At 42.9% G+C, this 25,731-nt stretch overlaps 1 pseudogene; it reads right to left on the reverse strand.

Annotated features, from left to right (window-relative positions):
• Positions 1-13,171: 13,171 nt before the first annotated feature.
• LOC149463826 (ras GTPase-activating-like protein IQGAP2) lies at positions 13,172-15,069 on the reverse strand (annotated as a pseudogene).
• Positions 15,070-25,731: the final 10,662 nt, after the last annotated feature.

Below are 25,731 nucleotides of genomic sequence, written 5' to 3' on the forward strand. Positions count from 1 at the left end.
AGCCCTTAGCCTTTAGTTCTGCTTTAATGGCGCTCTAAAACATAACATATATCTCATTAGAAAGAGCCTTCACCCTTTTTTAATGTTACTCTCCTTTGCCTCCTCCCCTACTCTTATTGCAAAATTGCAAAAAAAAGCTATTTTCAAAGTAATTTTTTTTTTCTTAAAGCAGAGCTCCACCAAAAATGGGAAGTTCCGCTTTAAAGACTGGACCCCCGCTCCCCATTAAGGATTGGCAACTTAGGGGAAAGGGTACCCGAAATTGACAGGTAGCCGCTCCCACTTCCACTGCGATTGGAAATGGAAGTTGTCCTCCTACCTTCCCTCCCCGTAGTCTTCTGGGACATGTGACCGGTCCCAGAAGACTATGGTGCCATTCAGGAGGCGCAGCGCTACTCGCGTATGCACAGTTATCACACGGCTGTGAAGCCACAAGCTGTCACAGCCGGGTACCCACACTGAAGATGCCGGCACCTGGAACACCAGACGGCCGGTGAAACAGGCTGCTGGGAGGACACCGCGGGATCATGGGACAGGTGAGTGGCTGTTTTTTAAAAGTCAGCAGCTACAGTTTTTTATTTTTTTACAGTGTAAATAGAACTGCACTAAATTCAGGTCCATCATTTTCGCCTAGGCAAGAATGATGTACCCAGACCCCACGCATGTTTAGGAACACCGCAAGGCACTCTGGGAATCATTGCAGCATTTCTGCACATGCGAGTGGTCCTGTGAACTGCCTCCTTGGGATTTTTGTGACTATCAGGAGGCAGATCACAGGCCCTTGTGCATTGGCAGAAATGGCGCAGATGTCTTCCAGTGTAGCGAACACCTGCCAGAGATCTCAGCAGCGTGTCTGCGCATGTGCCAGAAATTAATTCAAAATGGTGGCACTGAAGAGGAGCGGTGTAGGGAGAACTTTACCTACACACAAGATAACGCTAGACTTCATTGACTAGTAAGTATTTTATTTTAGTTTTATACAGGGAAAATTTGTAAGATTATATGTTTTTAATAGTAAAGATGAAGTTCCTCTTTAAGTATGATATCTGCATCAGCACAGAACAGAATGATGTTCTGGCTTAATTATTAATTACAACTTCAGAGACGTGACATTTTATGAAACTGACTAGATGGGTCGTTTTTAGCACATTACAAATAGACTTGTATGGCCACTGCTTACATTAATTCAATTTTTGTTAAAAACTGAGTTAGCTTCTGAGGAATTTTTTATTTATTGGTGAACACTGGTGGATTGGTTAACCCATTGGATCCTTGTATCTTTTGAAGACTTCGGTGGGGAGATCTCCCTACCTCAATAGTTATTATAATGATGAATTCCTGCTATGGGAATTTTTATGTGCATTACATTGGTCTAGCTTGTATGTTTATAAAATACTTGTGGGATTCCCATAGAAGCTGGAAATCACTGTAGTAGGCACTGCTACTCTAGTGATCTCTGCTTGCTTCCGGGTCCCAGTCTGAGTGGCTACCCTGCTTCCTAGTGAACACAGGAGGTTATCTAGTCAGCATGGGTGCCATTCAGGGATCACTTTTCATTTCCTAAATTAATGCAAAGAGTCCTCTGATTGGATGAGGTGAAGAGGTGATGTCACAATCTCCACTTCATCCTATCAGAGCACACTTTGCATTCATTGAGAAAATGTAAAGTGTTCTCTTAACAGTGCCTCTGTGGGCAACCTCTTGTGTTCAGTAAGGAAAAGAGCAGCCACTCAGCATGGGACCTGGACGCTAGAGAAAATCACGGTAATAGGGGTGCCTATAGAGTGATTTCCAGCTTTAATGAGGATCAACCAGGTATGGCACGTATATACTTACATTGGTCCAATAAAATTATGTAAAAATTGGCATAACTGGAATTCAGGTTTTTGGTTCAATAAAATTTTATTGCGTTATCAAAACTCTGTTACAACTATTTAGAAGTGCAGTAAAAAGGTAACAATAAGTACAGAATTGTATTACAAATAAATACAAATTTTACCTGTTTTTAGAAATGACAGTCATCAATAGTTTAAAACATTGGTAGAGATTGATCCTACAAGAAGGAGCCTATAAGAACTTAGTAGCTGAGCCGTCCATATCCTTTCTGTCAGACCACAAAGTTGCTCCAAGGGAGGTTGGGCCTAAGAAGAAAAAGGGTAGGTAAAAGGGCAGCCGTCTAGCCAAAGCCTAAAGACTGACTAGGCCAGCATCAGTTCCAGGAGGAAGAACATGTGTAAACCAGGGGTACCAAACAGCTGAATATTTTTGAATTGTATCAGACAACCTGACCTCCATTTTCTCAGCATAGTCTGCGTGATCCTGAAATTAGTTTCAGATATTAAAAGGTTGGGAGTTTTCCATGCTTTACCAATTGCCTGCTAAGCAGCAGTAAGGACACAACCACTTTAAGGAGACCAAGTGGTCTGACACAGAAAAGGGCATATTCTACATGAGAGGGTCCTCCTGGCGCACCAATGTGATTAATATTAGGAAGATAGCTGAGCTGCTGGACATAACCACCATGTGTGATAAAAGGATGTGCTGTTGTGGCCAGATCCATTCAGCAGACTTCTGTATGTGTTGGTCCACCCCTTTTACACATGCCTACAATGTTTCCTATGTTCCACGTGATCATTGGCAACTGAGACCAACATGGCAGGTGCCACTGAGTAGAAGGGAGGGAGATCAGCAGTAGTCTATTCGCTGATCTCCCCTTCCTGTTAAAGATGGAAGTGACGTGTAAAATGATCTGCACTCCATTAGGTTTATTGGAAAGCAGGTGAGACATCATCGGTCTTTTAGACCACTGATGTCTCATTAAAGAGAACCTGTCACCAAAAATGCATCACAGGAGGACTTTGTTTCATGTCATAAAAAAAAGTTTGGCAAAAAAATTTTTGTTTAAAGCATAAAATATGTAAATTACACCCAAGCAGTTAAAGCAGAACTTCACCGTTTCAATCAACATGGACTATTTTTAATCCTGTTAGCATTAGTAAATGGATAGGAAAGTATATATTTACTTGTTGTAAACTTTGTCAATCAATGTGCGACAGCACTGAAAGCTGAAAATTGGCCTGGTAAAGAAGGGGTATAAGTGCCTGGTAGGCAAGTGGTTAAAACCCGACCCAAAAAAATGTTCTGAGCCCCCCCACACCCACATACACGAATGTACAAATGTAAATGCAGGCGTCAGGGGGAATCTATGTGCAAAAACATTGAGTGTGCTACACATGCTACATGTCACTGCGCACACTGGAGTGAGAACAATAATTCTACGCCCAATGTTCACAATAAACTCTAACTGGATAACGTGTATGAGCTTTTAAAGCATGGTCTATGGAAAATATAGAGTACTGAAAGTGGGTGCTATTTCATGGGTGCACGCACTTTTAGGATTTGACATGTTGGGTATCTGTTTGCTCGGTGCAACCGATTTTACTTCATTTGGGTTTGTAAAAATAAGTGTATTTTTAATGACATTTTTTGTTTCATAAACTGTTGCACTAATATCATGTGGCATAAAAAGGAAATACCACTATTTTATTCTCTTGGGTATCTACTTTCAGAAAATGTTTTGGGGTTTCTACGTAATCTTCAGGACTAAAATGATTTTTTTAAACAGGTTAAAAAAATGCAAAACTGCTCTGACAACGAAACAGTTAAACGAACTGTCCCAGACATTACCCACTAAGTAATATTGAGACTCTCCCAATGGATTGTTCATCATATAGTATTAATCAGTAGTCAGGGAGTTGAACTGCACAATGGTGACACCTGGGGGTTTATTTACTAAAGCTGGAGAGTCCAAAATCAGACTCCCTTCTGCATAGAAACCAATAAGCTTCCAGGTTTCATTGCCAAAGCTTCATTGAACAAGCTGAGGTTAGAAGCTGATTGGTTTCTATGCAGAAGGGAGTCTGATTTTGGACTCTCCAGCTTTAGTAAATAAACCCCCTGGAGTCTCTGAGAGTAAGAAGCATCCAGCCAGTTTTTGATAAACTTTAGTTAAACGATAAGTTCTCTTTTGGGAACGTTACATGTTCTACCCATATTTAGGGTGTAACATACTCCCATAGCTGCAGCCGCACCTACCGCCCCCCACCCTCTGAGAGCTAATGAAGTCTCCCCTTACTATCTGTCAAATTTAAAACAGCATGGCCATGCGGGGCTCCGCCCACACGGCTGCATCATTCATTCACAGACTTCCGTGAATGAATGAACTGCAAGTCCCAGCAGCCTTAGCGTCTGTGGGCTTGTAGTTTTCAATTAACTATCACGGCTCTGTGGAGTGGGGTGGTAGTTCATTCAAGCTTCCTGTCAGAATATCAGCTTGGCCATACATCCCATACAGCAAGCAGATATTCTGACAGGTCTGCAGGAGACCTGGATGTCATCAGCGATCTACTGATCGCTGATGCAATGCTTTGCAGGCTGCTTTGGACAAAAATAATCAATGCACATTTTTTTACCTGGAAAAAAATGTGCACTTATTATTTTTGTCGAAAAGGTGAACTTATTTAAATCTGTTGGTTTAGACTTGATCATCTTCTTTACATTGTCTTCTCCCCTATGCAGGTTACATCTCACTGAACCTTCCATTGCCCAGGCTGTCCCCAGGCACTCTCCCACGACAATTCAGTCTTCCTCAAGCCACACAAGTGCAACAACTTCTTTGTCAAGGTGGACCTGGATATTGAAGTCCACAGCCCCATCCATGGTACAGTGCAGTGCTCCTTTAGGAACTACATATGCCAGTATCCCATGTGCTGTTGTGTCATCCAGTGGGAGGGGATGGGTGGCTCCACCAACAGCTCTCCTTGCCTATGTGCATAGCAGTCTGAGACGTGGCACTGCTCACAGTGGAGAGGAGGGATAAAGTTTAGGTAAGAGAGGGTTGCATACAGCCGGCAGAGCACCCAGCTACACTTTGATGGGTGTGTGTCTGTCTGAAGGAGTGGAGGTTCCTAGGCACACTGCATTTGCATCTCACCCTATGTAATAAACCTAGAATTGAAAGAGCTAAAATCCAATGAATGAAAGGGGCAGGCCGGGGCAGTCCGGCTGGGGGGAAAGCGCTAAATGATGCTGGTCATCCTCCAGAAAATGAGGCGGGCTCTATCTAACTTGCTGCAGCTAATGCACATTGTGAAAAGATCCCAAATCAAGGAGAACTTTAAAATGCACATTGGCCTACTGAATAGTATGAATTGTACCTGGCGAAACATGGGTGAATGTTGGTCAAATAGTAAAATAAGTCTTCGTTCACTGTCTGATAAATAGGATGAATTGTACAGTAAGGCCTTGTTCACATGGTGCGATGACATGCATGCTCTGTGCAGAGCCATGTTTTGCCAGCACGGAGATGCACAAGTATTGTGTGAATCTGTCCTGACAGCTCCACTGTTATCTACATGACTCACGAATGCACCCTGGGTGAGTTTGACTAAAAATTCTGGATGAACCCTCCGCATGCTGCTATACACCTTCTCTAGAAAACTTTGCAATAAAAATAACAGGAATGTTTAGCTCACATAAACGTTTAAGGTGATCAACTGCATCAAAGTAATCCCTCTCTGGCCAGTCCCTACTCTGCTGTGCAAATTGCAAATGCTCCAATGGATATAGTGCCAATACGGGGCGCATACTCTGGGTGAGTTCGGGGACACAGAACCGCATGCACCTGTACCGACACAGATATTATATTGGGTTGTGTCCCTGCAGCTGCTGCATCCCAATAGACATGAATGAGACTGCTGGCACAGGGATGCATGGAACATCTGTGCATCCCTGTGCAGGTAAATATGGCCCTGCACAGGGTACACATGTCACAACGCATGTCAACAAGGCATTTTCCATTGAAGGGCAGATATTGGGCCATTTTTGTATAATTACATTTTCTCTTGGATGATTCTTTTTTGCTGCAGTTTTCAATAGATGAATGTTGGGTGAATCTAATTTAAAAACAGAAAAAAAAGGCTGATAGAGTTTAAGTGATCTATTGAATATTCTATTAAAATATTGATAAATGTAATAATGAGGTATAATGAGGATGAGGTGTACAATGATGTATTATTAATATTATTATTATTATACAGGACTTATATAGCGCCAACAGTTTGCTCAGCTCTTTACATATGATGAGATATAATGAAGGGTGAGGTTTAAAGTGATGTGAGATACAGTATAATGGTAGGAAAAGGTGTGAGGTAACATGAGAAATGACATATAATGTGGAGTATAATAACATATTTTATGAGGTATACTAAATAGGGTTACATATACTTTGAAGTAAAAAGCTAGGATCACATCTGTTCAGCTGGAGAACAAACACAAAATCGCATGCATTTCCGACCCGCAGAGAAACACGCTGCAATTTAGCAGGGGTGCCATTAATTCCATTCTGTTTGGCGCAATTTTTAAAAAATGGTTGAGGACTCATTTCTTCATATTTCTCACAGACACACACACACTAATTAGGTCAGAGGTATCACGTTATGTGAAGTATATTGAGGTGTGAGGTATACTAAAGAGGATTACATACAATGTAGAGTATTAAAAAGCTGTGAGGGATCATATATGAGGTCTAAGGATATATACTAAAGAGGGTTACATATAATGAGGTATATTAAGGTGTGAGATATGTTATGTGAACAATTTTAAGATGGGAGGTATACTAAAAATGATTACATATAATGCGGGGTATAACAAGATGTGAGGTATTATATGAGGCATAATGAGGTATGATGTATTATTTGAGGTATTATATGATGTATAATAAGTTGTGTGAAGTATAATATGCAGTACAATGAGGTGTGAGGTATATGAGGCATAATGAAGTATTACATGAAGTACAATGAGGTATGAGGTAATATGTGAGGAACAATGAGGTATAATAAGTTGTGTGAAGTGTTACATGAGGTACAGTGAGGTATAATGAAATGTGAGGTATTATATGAAGTCCAATGCGGTATAATGCAATGTGAGGTACAATGAGGTATAATATGTTGTGTGAAGTATTACATGAGGTGCAATGAGGTATAAAGAAGTGTGAGGTATAATAAAATGTGAAGTATTATATGAGGTACAGTGAGGTATCCAGAGGTGAGATACAATGAGGTATAATATGTGAGGTATTATATGAGGTATAGTGAGGTATCCTGAGGTGAGATGTGAGATACAATGAGGTATAATAAGGTGTGAAGTATTATATGAGGTATAGTGAGGTATCCTGAGTTGAGATGTGAGATAGAATGAGGTATAATGAGATTTGCAGTATTATATGAGGTACAGTGAGGTATCCTGAGGTTAGATGTGAGATACAATGAGGTATAATGAGATGTGAGGCATCATTAGGTATAAGGTACAGTAAAAACTGAGGTATATCCTGTCCTTATGATCTCTGTCCTATCAGTGACAATGGTGACACCCCATATTTAGCAGTTGGGCCCATAATATACAGCCCCAGTGGAAGCCTTCTGTGTAACGATGGCAATGGGAGGTTGGTGGCCATTTTGTTGTATTACTGAGGAGCAGTTGCTGGAGACTGGCTGGTGCCTGGGATGGGGACTGGACATGGTATGGGTTATTATTTTATAGCGTTATATAATAATTATTCACTCATAACAAGTGAGAAGGAGAGATATCAGCGCTTTGAGTGGACTGTATATTTTACTGATATATAATGAGTTGTGAGGTATAATATGAAGTACAGTGAGGTGTGAGGCATCATGAGGGATGAGATGCAGTCAATACTGAGGTATATCATCTCTCCTCTCAATGACAGTGGTGACACCCCCATATTTAGCAGTCAGCCCAGTAATACACAGACTGAGTAGAAGCCCTCTGTGTAACCTTGGTAATGGGAGGGTGGCAGCCATTTTGTTGTAGTGCAGAGGAGCAGTTACTGGAGACTGGTTGTTCCCTGGGATGGGGATTGGACATTATCATTCTATTGCATTATATAATCATTATTCAGTGAGAAGGAGAGATGTCAGCACATTGTGTGGATTGTATGTCTCTATGGCTCTTCACCATGACGACATAACGCCTGTGTTCATGCACACAAAGTCTTCCAGGTGATAATGAGTCTCTCTTCACAGTGCTGATGTCTCCAATAGCAACTCCAATATACTAAAGTGCTCCACAGGTCACCATCTACACTCTCACCCTAGTTTTAACACACACCCACTCTCATTGTTGGACCTCATCTATGATATGAGGTATTGACACCAAAGTATTGGATTGGAAGAAGCCAGTGAGAAAATGGAATCTGCAGACATTGGACCATAGGCGCTAAGGTAAGTATTTCAGATGCACTACTTGTGAGAAAGACCACAAAAACATTAGGTATTCATGAAGATCACAAAGTTTACACTTCTAGTGAGTTTGTTCAAATAATAAACATTATTGACAAAAATTCCAAATCACAATCAGGTATTAAACCTATAAAAATGAAACACCTCCACCATTTCCCTTTTTGAAACCACTATGACAGTGTTGGCATTTTTCCTGGACATCCCCATCCACTCCACAACATACACTCTTATGATGGTTATTGCTAGTCAGGCTGCTTTCTGTAACATGTGCTTCATGTAGGTCGTATGACATATGCGTATCAAAAATTGTGTATCACTACATTGCAAGAAGGCACATCTGCTCATGGCAGCCAGGTTTGCATTTAACTTCATTGATTGCCCATCACTCCAGCCCAGTACTTTTTGTACTCAAAAGTTGGAGCAAAACATAATTGTAGGCTCCTTTTTATTTATTTTATATTCAAAATGATTTTTTTCTTCGGTTGTCAGTTTAATGGCATGTTTATGGCTAGCATATACAGTATATGTGTTTATTTTCTTAATTTACTTGACAGTATCAGTCAATTGAAGTTTACAACTATGTGACCATATGAGATAAATTCAGTGATCTTGATTTTCTGCCTTGTACTATCTATCGCCTCTGAATGACGTTTATGTGCCTTGGCCTGCTTTCCCTCTCTCTGGGTTCCTGATGTGGTTCCATCCTTTTGCACATTTCCCCTCTGAGCACATGAGATACTTCTCTGATGACATCTGACTCTCAAGTTGTGCCTCAGAAATCCCGACAAGCTTTGTTTTTTGTCCATAGTTCCCATGTTTGGGATATGGCACTTTTTTGACCAGTTTTTATAGAAAAATGGCACCATGCCTTATATCGCAGATCTAAGAGGTAGAGGCAACCAACAGCAACAGCGTTTCCAGGTATATATAGCGCCAGCAGGTATTACTGATGCACCAGCTGTAGAACAAGCCCTTAGGTCAGGGGTAGGCAACCTGCAGCTCTCCAGCTGTTGCAGGGCTACAATTTCCATCATGTCTCTGCAAGTCATAGCTGTAACTGTCAGTTTTGTAATGTTGCAATGCCTAATGTGAAATGTAGTTCCACAACAGCTAGAGAGCCACAGGTTGCCTACCCCTGCCTTAGGTACTCACCGATTGCAATATGGGTGTGCAACAACAACCCCACAGTGGTATCCCAGACAACCTTCACTGTCCAAGTGGGCATATACCCTAGGGAGGTCTTCAGAAACATGGTTCCACAAATGGATGGACCACAACCCTGGACCTGTATGGCACTGTGCTGCTAGCTCAAATGTGATGCTCTAAGTGCCAAGGTGAGCGCCCCACACCGAATCAGGTGCCTGGAGCAAAGGTTAACAGGTTGACCCCCAATTTTCTCTCTAGTGGGATCTGGGTACAATCTTCCAAGGCTCTGTTGAGGAGGCAACCGTTTTGCAAAACTGAAAAACTAAGTTGAAGCAGTGGATATCAAGCAGCTAGGAATCTTGATAGAAGTGTTGTGAAGAAAAAAGTCATGAAAAGAAACCATTGCTTCTCTCAGAACAAAGAGCAGATGTCCATACTCCTAAAGCGGAACTTTACCTAAAACGGGAAGTGCTGCTTTTCCTCCTCCTTCCCCCCTCCTGTACTGCTTCTGGCTGTTTTTTATTTATTTCTGACAGGTACCCACTCTAGTTCTGCTCCAATACCCTAGATGATCCAAGCGAAAGTTCAGCCCTCCCCCCCTCCCTGCCCACAACTTTCTGGGACATGTCACAGGTCCCAGGAGGCTGTAGGTCCATTGAGAAACCGCAGTGATTCTTCCGCATGTGTACTGTTAAAGCCGGCTGTGAAGCACCAGAAAGTCATGGCTGGCTTTCCACATCCAGGCTGGCAGTGCTGGAAACCTGAAGATTGGTGAAGAACTGTCCTGGGTGAAGACAGCGCTGGATCCCTGGGCTGGTAAGTGTATGTTTATTAAAAGTCAAAAGCTATTTGTAACTGTTGACTTTTAATGTTTTTTCTAGAGTGAAATTCCTCTTAAGGATAGTAGTAAAAAACTGAGGCATGCTGAGAACTGGAAGCATTACACTAAGCTGTCTTTACAGCTTTCTTGTTTTAGCGTCCAATGGCCCGACGGTGGCAGCATAACACAGGGTTAAAACAATAGATCAGGGTTCACTAAATGGCGGACCGCTGTCCCAGCGACAGTCCTGTCTGGACCACCACCATGCCACATATTAGCCTGAGTGTTCTCTTTCAGGTCTCCCACTTGGCTGCCGCTATCATAATTACAGCAGTTGAGAGTGGGAGGTGCTGCAGATCGTGGCAGAGAGCGGGGGTCTTTTTGTATTAACAAGCCGGTAATCACCTGCTTAGCTCACACAGTTAGTTGGCGAAGATCACCCCAATACACCCCTTGCCCCCCCCCCCCCAACCTCCCCTGGAATCCCTATTACCGTCAGTGGTTCTATCTTTGGATCGCTCTGCGCCTGCTTCATGTCTGGTTGCACCATCCAATTTCATGACATGTGCCACCTACCACTCTAGTGTGTGTGTGTTTGTGTGTGTGTGTTCGTGTTCTCTGCATGGGGGATTCTGGGGCTGCTCCCCAATTAGTTTCTGTATGTGGGCTTCTCTCCAATTAGTAGCTGTATGGGGACTCTAGGGCTTCTCTCAAATTAGTTGCTGTATAGGGGGGACTCCTCCCTAATTGCTGTATGAGAGGGGTCTCCTCTCCAAGTAGGAATTGCATGGGGGTTCCCCTCGAATTAGTAGCTGTATGGGGGGGACTTTGGAGCTCTTTTTGAAGTAGTTGCTGTGTGTAGGGGGAGTCTGGGCCTCCACTCCTATTAGTTGCTGTATGAGGGGTGGGGGCTTCAGTACTCTTTCCATAATTTGGCAGCTGTGGGGTTCCCAAACCCCAAATACCCCCCCCCCCATTCCCTTCTTTGCCTGTATATCCTAAACAATAATCCTCTCCACACCACTCCATCCTAAACAATAACCCCCCTCCCCACTTCTCCACCCTAAATAATAACCTCCTCCCCACCTCTCCACCCTAAACAATAATCTCACTCCCCACCTCTCCACCCTAACCAATAACCCCCCTCCCCACCTCTCCACCCTAAACAATAATCTCCCTCCCCACCTCTCCAACCTAAACAATAACGCCTACCTCTATACCCTAACCAATAACCCCCCTCTCCACCCTAACCAATAACCCCCCTCAAACCTCTCCACCCTAACAAATAACCCACCTCTCCACCCTAAACAATAACCCCCTCTCCCCTTCTCCACCCTAAACAATAACCTCCTCCCCACCTCTCTGCCCTAAACAAAAACCTCTCTCCTCGCTTCTCCACCCTAAACAATAACAGCTCCAGTAGCCACGCCATGTCCGCAGGACTGTACCCCGCATGTCCTTCTTCCTCCTTCTCTTTGGCAATGGTCAGTACATTGGGAAGGGTCACCGCACTGGCACACCAAGCCCAACATGTCCCCATCTTCATGTGTCTCCCTTCTTCTCGCCCCCTGAAAAATGCCACCCTAGGCAAACATGTCCCTACCTACCAGCCTGCTCTCAGTGGTCCTTGGCATGTAAATGTGGGTGGCATGCGCATGCGCAGGAGAGACATCATCTTACACCAGTCTGTAAAGAATGAGTAACTACATTCATGTAGGGGGTTCTCCTATTAATTGCTCACTTATTCAGAGGAATGCAAAAAAAATACTTATAAATCTTGGGCCAATTTGCTTTAAAGGGGGAAAAATTTCCTTCCTGACCCCCAAGGGCGATCGGATGCTTCCTGGATCGACAACATACAGTATTATTTCTTGTTACAGCGAGTTATGTCTCATTTGTTCTGACATAAAAGCTTGCTGTACACCAAAAATAACAACATGCTGACATCAACACGATAGCAGAATAACACCATGGTTGGTATTTTGCTATAATGATGGTTTAGGACGGGTGTCGGCAACCCGCGGCTCCAGAGCCGCATGTGGCTCTTTTTCACCTTGGCTGCGGCTCCGGAGCGCACTGCCCACCAGGTGACAGGCAATAGGGTCTTCTGTGTGCCGGGCGCCCGCTCCCCTCCCTCCTCTCGGGCGGCCGCCCCAAAAGTCAGGACTTTACAGCTAGCCCAGCAATGGGCAAACTACGGCCCGGCGGACCTTTTAATCCGGCCCGCGGAGCGTGGCAAACATTGGCTGTCAGGATGTAGGCGGGGCAGTGTGACAAACTCCTCTCCTCTCACAGTCCGCCCTGAAGACCGGAACGGCGCGGGAACGCGGTGAGAGGAACGCGCGGAGCAAAGGTAAGTGAATTGACACAATATGGGGAATGAATTACTATAGCGGGGATGAATTACTATATGGGGGATGAATTACTATATGGGGGATTAATTACTATGGGGGATGAATTACTATGGGGGATGAATTACTATATGGGGGATGAATTACTATGGGGGATGAATTACTATATGGGGGATGAATTACTATATGGGATGAATTACTATATGGGGGATGAGTTACTATGGGGGATGAATTACTATATGGGGGATGAATTACTATATGGGGGATGTATTTTCAGTTTTAAAAATGTGGCTCTCAAAATAAATTTCAATCGTGGTTTTGGCGAGATTTGGCTCAGTTGAAAAAAAAGGTTGCCCACCACTGACCTAAGGCTATGATTGTGATTATGACGATACACTGTGGCCCTGATTAACCCTTTGCTTACTGGGCCCTTAAACCCCCTTCATGACCAGAGCGCTTTTTGCAATATATGCAGTGTCGGATTTGTTTTAAATGGTTTAAATGGTTTTGCGGCTCCCAGTCTTTTTTTCCCTCTCGGAAACGGGTCCAAGTGGCTCTTTATGTCTTAAAGGTTGCAGACCCCTGGTTTAGGATGTTAGCAATGTGAAGGAGAACAAACTTTTAGCCAATGCTAACTTTAATTTGGTCATCTTCAAATTCTGTCGTCAGCACTTCTCTCTTCAGCTTTTCGGTCTCCTTACCTATGATGTTAACAATGACACCTTTGCTCTGCAGTTTTGCTGCAGTATATTTTAACTGTTTGATGCTAGTGGGTGACTTTGGGCTGACCTGTTTATGAAGCCAGTTCCACTTCTCCTCCCTAGTTTGCTTCTTCTCCTCCTCTTTCCTCTCCTCCTTCAGCCCCAATATCTTAAAGTTGTCTTGCTTCTCTGTGGCCTCCTGCATCTTTTTGTCCTTTTTTTCCTTCTTGGTCATATCAGTATTGGATGACTTTTGTCTTCCTAAGTTTTCAAGGCAACTGTTCCAGAACTTCTGATACTGGTCTGTCTGGTCCTGGTAATATCTGAGGCTAGCGTTGAGGGCATCCGCTGCCTGTCTGAGCTTCGTTATTTCATCTTCTTGCTGCAGTTGAAGTTCATTTTTTGTTGTGATATCCTTGGCAATAATGTTCAGGATATCTTGGAAGTCCATTACTTTTGAAAACCCAGCATCCAGTAAAGCCTCTGAATTTGACAACTTGTTCTCTTCATGTGGAATATATTTGCTGCTTAAGGAGAGGCTTTCCGCCAGGGTCTTACCTCTGTAAGCAGCAGCTTCAGCCTCACCAAAAAAAAGATCCCTAACGCGAGGAACTGGTCCAAGAGCCTTAAAAATCTTATAAAGGATGTCCGTTTGGTCTGGGAACACCACATTTTCATGTTTTGAAAGCAGCTTATGTGTGCTTACAATGTCTATTGCAGTAAGCTCTATAACTGGGTTCTTTGGAGAAATCATGTCAGAATATTCATTGAAGCCAAATTCCTCCTCTGGTTTTGGAATTTTAAAAACATTCTTAAACATGCTTCTTAAATGTGGGTAGTTTTTTACTATATAGTTAATCTTAATTACAGCATTAATATTTTGCTTGGGGAAGAGGATCTTCCTCATGGTTTGGCCGGTAAGCACAGCCATGAGGATGAGGTTCTCTTTTTGTATTGACTTTTGTTTCAGTTTAGTTTCAATTATGCCAAAGCGATCTGGGGACACTATGGCTGGCAGAAAATGCTTATAGATTAAAATGCCAAGAGTCTCAAGGACCTCATCTTCAGTTGCATGGGGGAACTTTTTGTGCAGAGCTTGTCTTAGGATTTTTGCCACGTACCTAATTCCATAAGGTATAGCATGCACATCTGAGAATATTGCATGTAAGACTCGGCCTACTATGTAAGGTATGTTCAAACATTTATCTCTAATTCTGTAATGTAACTGAACTATGTCCTGTATCACTGAATTGAGCTGTCCTGTAAAAGCTGAAGGCTGCCCTAATGCCCAAGAATTTTTCTTCTAATATATCCGGGATGCTAGTACATTTTTGCTTAACATCATACCGAATAGCATTTTCCAAAAACTTCACTAGATGATATTCTTCTCGTGGAGTTATGGCATGATTGTACAGGCTGTGGAGAAATCTTTCTGCAAAACTTTTATACTCATATTCCGATATATGACAGATAAGGTTGGACATGTACTTTGGTTGGGTCTGTAGGTAATAGAAGAGGTGCTCATAGGGTTCCAGCCTCAGTGCTTTCTTTCTCAGCTCAAGAATGCGTCGTCTGTCATAGGACATCTCCTGTTCAATGTGATATCTGTTGTTCGGCTTCAGTTTTGGGAATTGGGACACAAGTTTTTCTAGTCTACGCTTCCCATTCACAAGAGTTAATATTTTCTTGTCCCAGGTATTCACCTCCTCTTTTAGTTTTTGGATGGCGTTCATTTTAGTAGAAACTTCACTCTTCAGGTTATTTAGCAACAACTCTTGGAGAAAAGTGATATCCAAGGGGTGCGAGGAATGGGAATCCTTTTGGTTGGCACAAATGAATACATTTTTTGTGCTAAGCAAATCCTTGGAAAATTTTCCGGTGCATTTGCTCCCAACAATCGAGTGGATTTTTACAATGGCTTCATCATAGTCTTTGAAATATTGTTCCTTTGTTTTTTTGTTGCCTCCTGTATCCTTTTTAACCTCTTTTGCCATAGAGGAGGACAGACACTGAAAGGTTTGGTGAATATAAAAGGAGGTTAGTGTTCTATGTGTTTTTTTTCACAGCTGTAAAACCTGTAAAATAAAAGAAAATGGTTATAATGGTGTTCTAACCCTTCCTTACTTTGTCTAGAACTAGAAAAAACTGTTTTGAAAATATATACTGTGATATTCTGGGCATTAGCTGGGACTTGAGTCAATAAAACTGTTGTCCCAAAGCACAGTCAATATTGTGACCCTAGTGGGCTTACCTTATGCCAACTTGAAAATAAATGTAAACTGGGCTTCTTATGGCAGCAAAATAGAAAAAGTCACTGACTTACTTCAGCCGCATAATGTTCGTAGAGCAAACAAAAGTCTGCATACTGGGGATGCACTGATAACAGTTTTTTAAGACTGAGTACGAATACCGATACTTTTTTCTCAAGCACTGATACCAATTACTAATATCTATTTTTAGAATAGCCACCATTCTTTTATTTGCATTTCAGCGGTACCAGTATCAGTGCAACCTTAATACATACGGTACACCCAGATAGCAGCTGTCCATACACACCGGACACCCAGATAGCAGATGCCCATACACACCGTACACCCAGATAGCAGCTGTCCATACACACCGTACACCTAGATAGCAGCTGTCCATACACACCGTACACCCAGATAGCAGATGCCCAATACACACCGTACACCCAGATAGCAGATGCCCAATACACACCGTACACCCAGATAGCAGGTGCCCATACACACCGTACACCCAGATAGCAGATGCCCAATACACACCGTACACCCAGATAGCAGATGCCCAATACACACCGTACACCCAGATAGCAGGTGCCCATACACACCGTACACCCAGATAGCAGATGCCCAATACACACCGTACACCCAGATAGCAGATGCCCAATACACACCGTACACCCAGATAGCAGATGCCCAATACACACCGTACACCCAGATAGCAGATGCCCATACACACCGCACACCCAGATAGCAGATGTCCATACACACCGTACACGCAGATAGCAGATGCCCATACACACCGTACACCCAGATAGCAGATGCCCAATACACACCGTACACCCAGATAGCAGATGCCCATACACACCGCACACCCAGATAGCAGATGTCCATACACACCGTACACGCAGATAGCAGATGTCCATACACACCGTACACGCAGATAGCAGATGCCCATACACACCGTACACGCAGATAGCAGATGCCCATACACACTATACACTCAGATAGTAGATGTCCATACACACCGGACACGCAGATAGCAGATGCCCATACACACTATACACGCAGATAGCAGATGCCCATACACACTATACACGCAGATAGCAGATGTCCATACACACTGTATACCCACATTGCAGATGCCCATACACACCCTTTGCACCCAGATAGCAGATGCCCATACAGACACCTTACACCCAGATAGATGCTGATACACACCATATACCCAGATAGCAGATGCCCATACACCCCATACACCCAGGTAGCAGATGCCGATATATATCGTACACCCAGATAGTAGATGTGCACAGACACCTAGTAAGCAGATGCTCATACAGAAACATAGCAGGCTGAGAAATGTCAGCAGACAGGGAAGACTTACTGTCTCCTCTGCTCTCCTTCCTCCAGTAATCAGTGAGTGGGAATATCACAGAGCAGACTCTGCAGAGGGGGACACCAAAACCCATTTCAATGGGATTAGTTCTGAGCTGTGGAAGCTGCCATGACATCCAGCTCCTCCTCCATGATTCCCACAGCTAGATATGACCTCACATCCATCATTCCCAGCATGGAGCTCTGGAAAGTGGTGAGGAGTAGCCAATGCAGTATAAACCTGGGGCTCCTTTGCTCTCCAAGCACTCAGCAATAGTGCCAGCACTACATCACTGCCTATAGACCGGCCAAGTCTTCATTGTACAGAGCGTGGAGCTGTCAGCTGTAGTCACTTCCGGTATTAGTTTCAGGTATTGGAGCATTTGTACAAGTTCTGATACTCATGGAAATGCTTAGTATTGGTGCTGATACCAATAGCGGTATCAGTGTCAGTGGAACCCTACTAAACACATAGCCGCAGCCCTATCACCCAACCATGCAAGAAGTGAGCCTCCTCCTGTCCATACTACACCCAAGGCAACCTACCCATACCTGAGACCCCCTCCTCCTCTTCCTATTTCTTTTTCACTATTCATTACCCCGCATTGATACATAAAGGACCCACTTAATATACCTGCCATCCTGGATATATCCCTTCTAACTTTAAAGAGGTTCAGGTAAAAGTGAAATCCAAAGCCTGTCCACACTGGTCCTAATAAAATAATATTGCGGGGAGCCAGTTTTACACTATATACCATTCTGCTACATATACAGATCAGTCACACGTTATCCGGCTGTATGTACACAATGTAAAACAAGCATATGAAGTCAATGAGAAACAAAAAAAACTTTCAAAATAAATACATGTGGGCCTAAAGTGCAGCTGTGCCCAGACTATGGAAGGTAAAGTATCCCTAAATGCTTAACAAGCAGTAAGAGAGTGTTAAAACAAGGCCCCGGCCCCTCTAGCTGCAAAATGTGAAGTAATTAATCCTCAAAGATCACAAAGATGATAAAGCGCTTGCTATGTGTTTCCATTAGGGGGCAGCACCTGCTGTGTGTTTCTATTATAGGGCTGGAAGGCTGTCAAGATTTTGCTCTCCATAGAAAATAATAGGGAGAGAAGCTGACATTTCACTGTTGTGAGTGTTTGTGCACAATGCTTGTGGGTAGAGGTGAATGAGAAAAGCAAGGTTTTACTGCTTGTTAAAAATATGGAAATATGGGGATAAAGTTTCTTACCTGTTGGATAAGGTTCAGCGTCGATGGTAAATGTAATTTTTGGAGCACTTTAATGCAGATAAAAATAAGATCGTAAAGAAAATGGCTTTAGCAGTCTAAAGCAGCACTGTTCACCGGGACAACCAACAAGTGAACTGAGTGTCTGGCTGCAGTTACCAGCTATACTAGCTCTGGCTGCACTATGGTCACATGACCCATGGTCACATGACCCATGGTCACTATGATGCTATTTTTAGCTCGAACAGCTTTGGCTAAGGATCCCAATAATATGTTACATAAATGGTTATACGCTATAACTCTCAGTAATAATAATAAAGGGATCAATTCACAAAGCTTTACTTAACACCTTTATTTAAGTATCTTTTTATTGTGATCACACGACTTTATTATTCAAATTCAGCTCCATAGAAAATACCTGTAATGTTTTATATAGCAAATATTTATCCGTAGCCTTGTGTGTTAGCTTTGTGAACAAGCCTATAGGGCGATGAAAAAGGGTCACCTTAAATCAATAAATCCCCCAAATGTTTATTTTAGGCAGTTTTTATTTAAAATTGTACACTCAGTGCTCTTCCCCATCCTAATCTTCAAATCTCAGTGGGCTCAACTGAAAATAACTGTCACTTTTTTGAATATACAGACTACAATCTGCTGGTAAGGCATGGTACGGAGAATGGGCAACACACCTTTATAAATGGTGTGCCTGTACTGATGCAGGGCCAGAGCCATGTTCATTGAGCTTTTTTAACTGCTAGCCTACAGGGCACTTATACCCCCTTCCTGCCCAGGCCAATTTCCAGCTTTCAGCGCTGTCACACTTTGAATGAAAATTGTGCAGTCATGCAACAGTGTACCCATATGACATTTTTATCATTTTTTTGTGACAGATAGAGCTTTATTTTGGTGGTATTTAATCACCTCTGGGTTTTTTTATTTTTTCTTAAACCAAAAAACACTGAAAATTTTGAAAAAAAAAACGTTTTTTCTTAGTTTTTGTTATAAAATTTTGTAAATAAGTGTTTTTTCTCTGTCACTGATGTGTGTTAATGAGGCTGCAGTGATGGGCACTGATAGGCTGCAGTGATGGACACTGATAGGTTGCACTGATGGGCACTGATGAGGAGGCACTGGTAGGTGGCACTGATGGGCACTGAAAGGCAGCACTGATACATGGCACTGATATATGGCACTGATAGGCGGCACTGACTGGCACTGATAGGCGGCACTGACTGGCAGCACTGATAGGTGGCACTGATTGGCATTGATTGGTTGCACTGACTGGCACTGATGGGTGACACTGAAAGGCAGCTCAGATGGGCACTGATATGTGGCATTGATGTGCACTGGTAGGCACTGATATTATTATTATTATTATTATTACTACGAGTTTATATAGCGCCAAAGGGTTTGCTCAGCGCTGTACAATAGGGGGGGACAATACATGGCACAGTACAACAAAGACAGACAGCGTACGAGGGGTAAGAGGGCCCTACTCTTACGAGCTTACAATCTAGGAGATATGTGGCGCTGCTGGGGCTACACTGATCACCAGGGCACACTGATCATCAGTGCCCTGATGATCAGTGTACATGTCCCCTCCGCGGAAAGCCGATTACCTGCTCTCCTCTCCTCTCGAGTTGTCAGCGTGACAGTGGGACAATTGGCTTCTCAGCTGTTCCATGGCCAGGTGTGTGTTATTCCCTCATTATCCCAATTACTAAGAGCAGATAAAAAGGTCCAGAGTTCATTTCAAGGGTGCTATTTGCATTTGGAATCTGTTGCTGTCAACTCTCAAGATGAGATCCAAAGAGCTGTCACTACCAGTGAAGGAAGCCATCATTAGGCTGAAAAAACAAAACAAGCCCATCACTGATAGAAAGCAAAAACATTAGGCGTGGCCAAAACAACTGTTTGGAACATTCTTAAAAAGAAGGAACGCACCGGTGAGCTGAGCAACACCAAAAGACCCGGAAGACCACGGAAAACAACTGTGGGGGATGACTGAAGAATTCTTTCCCTGGTGTAGAAAACACCCTTCACAACAGTTGGTCAGATCAAGAACACTCTCCAGGAGGTAGGTGTATGTGTGTCAAAGTCAACAATCAAGAGAAGACTTCACCAGAGTGAATACAGAGGGTTCACCACAAGATGGAAACCATTGGTGAGCCTCAAAAACAGGAAGGCCACATTAGAGTTTGCCAAACGACATGTTTTATTTTCAGAATACATTGAAACATTAAGCCCTGGTTCACATTGGTGCAACTTGTCATGCGATTTGACAGTTCTACATCGCATGACAAGTCGCACCCAATTGTCTGCAGTGGAACTGTCGAGCGATTATGAAAAAGTTCCTGCACTACTTTTTGCCAATTGCATTGCAGCTTGCATAAACGTCTGTTAAATCGAGTCGCAAGCAGTAATGAAATCTGTGCAAATTACAGTGATCTGAAGCTTTGAAATCGCACTGAAGTCGCAGAGGTGTGAACCAAGGCTAAACTTTGTAAATTTCAATAAAAGCTGAAAGAATTTGGGTGTTCTAAAGCTTTCGATCAGTAGTGTATATACATTCAATTACTGCATCTTTGTCGCTGTTGGTTTCTGAACTTGAAATTTAAAAGCTTTCTATTAAAATATATTCATGCAAAAAGCTTCTTTCTACTCCGTTGAAAAAACTGAAACGCACCAGGTTCACCGTGTGGAGAATTTTCCGACAGCTTTACGTCAGTACAAAATGGTTGGGTTGCACAATAAAAATCATGTGATACTGAACAGCAGCAGAGCACAGACTGTGAAGAAGGGGGGGGGGGTGTTAAAATTATTCCACTCCTTAATAAATAGGCCTGTTTACAGAATCTTCTCTCTGTTTTCAGGCTGATGCAGGACTGGAGTAATAGATGATCCATTAAGTGCTTATTGTCTGCCCAGAAATAGCATCCAGGGCTGTGCGCTGATAATAAAGTGTGCTAATTGTTGAAGGTGAAGTGTGTTTAGACTTCCTTGTATACCGCCAAAGACTCATTTAATTATCCCCTGCTATCTAATGACCGATTAGCAAATTCATGGTTTTTCATCTTCATAAAATAATTTGGTAATGATATTCTAAATGGAAGGAAGGCCATATGAGTTAATAATGACCTTTTCTTAGAGTCCCCATCAGCCTTGCGCTCTTATATCCTGCGGTATTTAGATACATTTACTGCATGTTCCATCTGATGTACATTAGTTGCAAACAGCATGATCAGCTGGCTGTGTAAGGGTTAACTAGGGTCGATGCTAGATGCATTTATTGTCACAAGGAAAAATGTTCAGACATATTTATATAGTATACAAGATAGTCATAGGCACAGGTCCATGTAAATAATGAGGAACTGTAGTCTTTAGTCTTACATTTCCTGCTGACCCCATAATGCACATGTGCATGCACAGCCACCTGAGTTTGTGTGCTGAGAGCGTGCTTCCAATCATGTGACTGCTGTGAGAGCCACAGTCACAGAGGTCACATGATAGAGAAGCCACATTGCCTCCTGGACATTAAAACCCACTTAAAGCTGACCTTCACCCTAAATTAAGTAAATTTTCCCCTGCCTTCTACCTCTCTCACATTTGAATATTATTTTTATTTTGTATTATTCAGAGTTTAGAATGACGTTTGCCCTCACCCCACACCTTATTCTGCACATGCACAGTTGTGCTCAGGCATACAGCCCTTTCTCCCATGCATGTGCAAAGACTGAGCTAGTATGCAAGTCCCAAAGCTCGGTGTGTCTGCAACATGCACAGACAATACCATGCAGGTGTACCACAGGGCTCTTCCAGGACCCAAAGGTGGGTTGATTCTACTTGCATATCTGTGCATGCACCAAAGTAACAAACATGGCAGGGCTGTGAACAAAAGGGGACTTGTTCCTCTTCAAAGGGCTGCTGACAGATGGAGTGAATGGGTAGCCATTTTCAGCCTGAGGAACTCTTGCAATAATTTTCAGATTTGGGGAATCTCTGCTAAATCTATTTCATTGGTGGTTAGTAGGAAGAATGTCCCTCCCCCACCTCCTTATAGCAGTGGTCAGAATGCTATTATGGTCAGAATGCCACCAGTACAAACATAAAAGAAAACATTGTGTTCATGCAGCTATGCAGGCACCATCAGATGAGAGGTCAATCAGCCGCTGCTCTATAAGCCCATGGCAATCTCTGGAGGAGCCCTTGTTGAGAAAGGGTGGGTTAAGGTATACATGTGGAAGTAATAGTCAAGTAGACAGAATTTTATCAATGTGCGTTTTATAGTTTTAAAAGTCTTGTTCCTATGTATAGCAATTAAATGTCTGCATGGGACAGCCATGTTTGTTTATTACATATGCAGGCTCTTCTTCCTGCTTTGCCCCATTGCTTTGCTTTACTGTTGTCCTCTTTGTAGACACGAGCCTAATGTCAAGCATCACTGAACACTGTGTGCTATATAACTGGGATTGTGTTCCAACATCATCTGACTAGGAAGAATAAAGTTGGCAAAACAGAGGGGCAGAGAAATGAATGTGATTGTAAAGGTTATAATTAAAAAAACCAAACATGGTATACAGTACTTACCTGCTCTGTGCAATGGTTTTGCACAGAGCAGTCCCGACCCTCTTCTTTTTGGGTCTCCCTCTGGCAGTCCTGGTGTCTCCCCCCTGCCCAGTGCCCCCAGTAGTAATTATCTTGCTATGGGGGCAATCAAGCAGGCTCGCTCCTGAGTCGCACTCATGTGAATGGACATTGTCACAGAGTTCGATTCGGCCCCGTCCCTACTCTCTCCTCATTGGTTCTTTGGCTTTGATTGACAATAGCAAGAGCCAATGGCTCCTTCTTTTTTTTTGAGCAAATGAGAAGAGAGATCCTGGTGAGCCATTACTCTCTAGCACGTTGCTGGATCGAGATGGGGCTTGGGTAAGCATAAGGGGGTGCTGGTGGGGAGCTATAGAAAGTTTGAGCCTTTAGAACCACTTTAATCTATTCCTCTATGCACAAGGAATTCTCGCTGCCAGCAGCAGCTGCTTCATACCCAGACAGTATTGATTGGATGCAGACAGTGTTCCAGCAAAAATCTGTCCAGCTGGTTCCTTGGACAAGTCAATTGAAAGTTTGATTTTGTCAAGTAGGAGTGCTGACAGGGTTACCCTCAGTGAGGCTACTTTCACACTGAGGAGTTTTTGAAGCGTTTTTGTTTTAAAAAAGTGCCTGAAAATCTCAAGAATAATGCTTCCCTATGTATGTGAATGCATATGTATGTATGTTTTCACACTGAGGCGTTGCACTTGCGGTGCGGTGTAAAAACTCCTGCTTGCAGCATCTTTGGGGCATGTTTGGAAAGTAAAAAAACACCCCAAAAATGCCTCTTCCCATTGAAATCAATGGAAATCGCCTGAAAAAATGCCTCTGAAAAGCATTTTTGGTGCAGTTTTTAAGTCACGTGTCCTTTAAAAAATGCTCAGAAAGCACGGCAAAAGCGCAGTAAAAATGCCTGTGCGTTTTTACGGCAGATCAGTGTGAGAGTAGCCTAAGTGACATCTAGCCACTAGCTGGAGAATCTACACATCTGTGTTTATTAGTATATTTTTCGATAGCGTTGGAAAGGGTTAGAAGCTCTGTCAAATTTGTTTTTCTGTTTCATTGGGGGTGATACCCCTCACTTAGCTAGTATGGTAAATTGTCCTAAGTCTGTCCTATAGATTTTCTCTGGGGATTTGTTGGGACTTTTAAGGGTGTATAATTACTGTTTTTCTGGGGTATGCAAAAAAAAAGTGTAGTTGTATAGAAGTTTTAGACGTAAAACCCCTAAACAGTTTTCTGAAAGCAATGACCCTGGAGAATAAAATGGTAGTAGTTTTATTTTCTTATGTCATGGGGTATTTACGCAATGGTTCAATAAGTGCAGATTTTCACTAAGGTTAATTTTAGGACACAGAAATGCAATGTATTGCCCAATGTTTGGTAAATTTTATATAAGATGAGGTTGTGTCAAGTAAATGGATACCCAACATGTCAAATCTTAAAATTGAATGTGCCTGTGAAACGGTGACAAACAGGTAATTTTCTCGAGGTGGCACTTGAAATGCTCCTACAACGGGGCCGGATCAAGCCAGTAAGATATGGGGGTGCAGTAAAAAATGTCGCGGGGGGGGGGGCAAAAGATATGAGGTCAGTAGGGCAGTGTACAAAAACAGGAATCAATAGCAGAGTGTACGTGGGGGGGGGGGGTCAAAAGGTCAGAGATTAGGGGTTAGCAGAGCAGAGGGCAGGAATCAGCAGTGTGTAGGGCAGTGTATTATTTTAATATTATACAGGATTTATATAGCGTCAGCAGTTTGCTCAGCGCTTTACAATATAGCAGGAGACAATATAGCAACAATACAGTTCAATACAAGAGGGTTAAGAAGGCCCTGCTCTTTGGAGCTTACAATCTAAGAGTGTACTGATTGACTTCTGTACAACCAACCTCTAGGAAAATGTCCACACGATCAGCACCGCCAGTTATGGCAGCACTTATCAGTGTATCCTGGCAGCAGAGAAGTTTCTCTGCTGTCAGAACACAATACGTTAGCAGGAGTGATTTCCCTATCCACGTTGAATGTGTGGATGTGGGAATCTAGTTTTTTGGGGTTTTTTGTGTTCTGTTCAACCCGCTGTTGAACAAAAAATAACTAATGTAAAGACTGCCTTACTGAGCCTACCATGAGGAAGAATTTCATTAAAACCAGCAACTGTTGCACTGTTGACAATGAACACCTTGGTCAGGTCTATTTACTGTATATCAATGCATTATGTACAGAGGTCAGGTGTAAGTAATAAAGAAAACAACATATGGAGTGCAGGATGAGTGCCACGTTCACATCAGTGTCCCCAGAGTGCCACCACCTTACACTAGAGTCCCCCCTTACATCATTGTCTGGCAGAGTGTCCCCTTACATCAGAATCTGTAGAGAGGCCCTTACTTCAGAGTCTGGCAGATTCCCCTTCTTACATCAGAGTCTGGCAGAGTCCCCTTCGTACATCAGAGTCTGGCAGAGTGACTTCTTTAAACATACTTTAATCACCAGTGGCCAGCTGGCAGGAAAAGGCTTACAAAAAAATGCCCTTGTTGTCGGCTCTGAACTGTACATGCACAGTTCCAAAGCGAGCCAATCAATGAACTGCTGGGCTCAGGCTCAACTTGTGTGGTGGTGTGTGTGAATATAAGCCATGCCTAAAAAGTTCCATGATGTCACTGCACAGGTGCACACTCAGTTCTCTAATTACATCATATTACATAGTCAATACAAAGGGATAACAGGCACATGGTGTGGCAGCCCATGTATGTTTGATGAGTTTCAAATGGGCAGGGGTAAGGGTAGCCCAATAGGCATTAAGGGCAAGCTGCGTAGGAGAGAAGCATAACTTTGCAGAAGGGAAACAAAGAAACACAGCGCCTCTAAGTGTGTACTGTGAAGGTATTTAATAGAAAGATAAGTAGTAACTCACATCTTAGAATTTAAAAACAGGCTCATGGGTAAGAAGGGGAGACGT

This window comes from Staurois parvus, unplaced genomic scaffold, assembly GCF_062004578.1.
Source record: "Staurois parvus isolate SC_StPar_1 unplaced genomic scaffold, SC_StPar_1.0 ptg000151l, whole genome shotgun sequence".
NCBI classification, from domain to species: Eukaryota; Metazoa; Chordata; class Amphibia; order Anura; family Ranidae; genus Staurois; species Staurois parvus.